The sequence below is a fragment of the Salvelinus sp. IW2-2015 genome, linkage group LG18, assembly GCF_002910315.2.
Source record: "Salvelinus sp. IW2-2015 linkage group LG18, ASM291031v2, whole genome shotgun sequence".
Classification (NCBI taxonomy): Eukaryota; Metazoa; Chordata; class Actinopteri; order Salmoniformes; family Salmonidae; genus Salvelinus; species Salvelinus sp. IW2-2015.
The window spans coordinates 22628143-22631200 of NC_036858.1; the positions used below are offsets into that span (position 1 = coordinate 22628143).

A 3058-nucleotide genomic window follows, 5' to 3' on the forward strand; every position below is an offset into this window, starting at 1 on the left:
GGCGCTCTGAAATTGATCAGGTCTGTGATATACAGTACTTGAGTACGTCCACTCAAAGAAGCTTTTTTGAAAAGTGTCCCCACAGATCATTCCGTTCTGGTAAGGGAAAAATACATATAGAAAATATATTAAATAACTTACAACAATAGTATAAACAAAACATACTATAATTCACTATGGCTGACTGGATTTGAGTTAAAGTAGGGCCAGTACATAGTGTTGACAGCAAAGCAGGTGAAAGTCAATGCAAAAGTAAGACGAGTATTTATGTTGTAAAGAGCAGAAATATTGGATGCAAGAGTGGCACAGATAAGGGGCATGGCAGGACAGTAGTGCAGGAGGCTAACACACACTGTAGCAAGAGGGGCACAGATAAGGGGCATGGCAGGACAGTAGTGCAGGAGGCTAACACACACTGTAGCAAGAGTGGCACAGATAAGGGGCATGGCAGGACAGTGGTGCAGGAGGCTAACACATACTGTAGCAAGAGACATGAAGTTTTAACATAGTTATAGTACTGGAAATAAAGTTATGTTACACAAAGTGTTGTAACAAAATGTAACATAGTTAACCTGAAGTCATACATTGGTAAAGCTGAGTATAATTGATTGTTACCCTGCCAAAGTAGTCAGTTCGCTGCTCCAAAATCCGCATAAACGCCAGACGGGACATTCCTGGGGCTGACACTTTCAGCTCCTCAAAAGAGCTGAACAGATCTACCTGGTATATGGTGTCACAGTTGACAGTGGCAGGCCAGTACCCATTCTTTATCAGATCTGCCAAGTTTGCTGTCCAGGTGCTAAGACAAGTTGTGCAGGTAAGCACAGGCACTGTGACATTGTAGCGACCTTGAGGGAAAAAATGTAGTCTGAATTKATGTTTTTTTACATTGCTACATCACTGTTTGGMTCTTGTAGATATTGCAKATACCATTTATTCCTACGAGGATGATATGTTTCCCAGGGCCAACATGGATGGTGCTTGTCAGGCAACCACATATCACCTCTGGTACATCCAATGGTAAGAAACAATCTAGGGACAATATTTATATACAACAATAAACAACAATACATTTGAACTTTGATATAATACAATCAGCCGCAATTTCTTTTTAAACACACCCTGTTCATGAAGTGCATATTTCCCATCACTGTGGAGGGATATGGCTGTAGTTGGAGGAAGGGGCGTGTAGAACCCCTCGATCATGGACTCTCTGTTGTGCAGGGGGAACTTTGCATGTGTAGAGACATCGCAGTCTTCGCAGTAAAGCTGTTTCYGCAYACAGTCTCTACATCGCAGAATAGCCCTTTTCACATTGCATGACTGACAGATCTWCTGAGAAGCATGCTCTGCAGCCAGCAGAGAATCTACAATCTCAGGCCTGGACTCCCTCCACCTATCCTGTGAGAGTTCCTTCCTCACACTCCAACTGTGTGATGCACCAGGCACKGCAGGATTTGAACACTCAGGGTCTTCTAAGTCAGCTAGGAGGATGTTAATTTCTCTATGAAGTATTGCTTTTTTGAAAACACAAAAAWGGGAAAATGATTCAATTAAGAATATGATATAATTAATATATTAAAATGCACATAGGGCTGTAAGTGGGTGACAGCAAATATATCTCTGCACAATCTATGGTGTGACAAGCCAAAAACCTCAGCTTTGATTCTACAGTAAATTCAATTACAGGGCAGACCAAAATGTTGAGTAAAGTCTAAATTGGAATATCAAACAATAGAACTTGATCCCATCGTCAAATAGAAATTCTGAATGTTCTTAAAACAGCAACAACACACTGAGTACAAAACATTCTCTTTGCCCGACAGACTGACCAGGTGAAAGCTATGATCCCGTATTGATGTCACCTATTAAATCCACTTCAGTGTAGATAAAGGGGAGGAGACAGATTAAAGGAGGATGTTTAAGCCTTGAGACAATTGAGACATGGATTGTGTATGTGTGCCATTCAGAGGGTGACTGGGCAAGACAAAATATTTAAGTAACTTTGAAAGGGGTATGGTAGTAGGTGCCAGGTCCAACGGTTTGTGTCAAGAACTGCAACGCTGCTGGGTTTTTCACGATCCACATTTACCCGTGTGTATAAAGAATGGTCAACCACCCAAAGGACATCCAGCCAAATTGACACAACTGTGGGAAACATTTGAGTCAACATGGGCCAGCATCCCTGTGGAACGCTTTCGACACCTTGTAGAGTCCATGCCCTGACGAATTGAGGCTGTTCTGAGGGCAAAAGGGAGTGCAACTCAATATTAGGAATATTTMGTACACTCAGTGTATTTTGACTACAGAGTAAACTCTCCTCAAAGGCAAATGCTTCCAGCTTCCACAATTACAGACAGTGGTTACAAAAGMAACGACACTGTGTAAACATTCCAATAGTGGATTTGAATGAATTCAACTAAGAATAATTCCATAATGTGGAATGGCAGATTGCTTCATATTAAAGGAAATGTGGAGGAAAAAGCTCTGCCAGGATGTTGTTATTGCACTCCCCTACAGAAGTATTTGGACAGTGATGCTAAAATGTTGAATTTGTCTCTACACTCCAGCATTTTAATTTGCTTTGTCGAGAAGCTACCTGCAAGTAAGCATTTCGTTGGATTGTGTTACCATCAGTATCCTGTACATACGACCAATAAAACTTGCAACTAGACATATAAAGTGCCTTSATTTCGAWACGGWAAATCAGAAAAGTCTAAAAATACCCTGAAATAAAAGGTGACATTCTGTACTGTAACCTCATATCAAACATTTGATCTCAAATCCGAAATTCTGGAGACACATTTAAAAATGTTGCATCACTGTCAAAATAAAGATGTAGTGCAGTATAATTCAGTAACACCAAGATGACCCCAATTTTGAAAGTAAAACAATTTAAACATACATATTTCTTCATCAATGTTTAAACTGGAGTGGATTCCAATCCACTGGTACTCGTCTCTAAAATAAGATATGCAAAAAAGGAAAGGGTTAGAATTAAAAACATTCAGAAGTTGATAAAGCCATTTTTGGATTTATATTAATGCTATATGGTTAA

The 3058-nt window shown here is 40.0% G+C and overlaps 1 long non-coding RNA gene across 3 annotated transcripts; it reads right to left on the reverse strand.

Moving 5' to 3' along the window:
- Window positions 1–36: 36 nt before the first annotated feature.
- Window positions 37–3052, reverse strand: LOC139029138 (uncharacterized). 3 transcript variants are annotated; one of them, XR_011481421.1, is made up of 5 exons: window positions 2906–3052; window positions 1122–1517; window positions 931–1032; window positions 616–848; window positions 37–96 (listed from the first exon to the last, which is right to left on the reverse strand). It is a non-coding gene; the product is annotated as an uncharacterized lncRNA (long non-coding RNA). The 3 variants fall into 3 exon arrangements; XR_011481422.1 differs by having other exon boundaries at window positions 1122–2241; XR_011481420.1 differs by lacking the exon at window positions 2906–3052 and having other exon boundaries at window positions 1122–2899.
- Window positions 3053–3058: the final 6 nt, after the last annotated feature.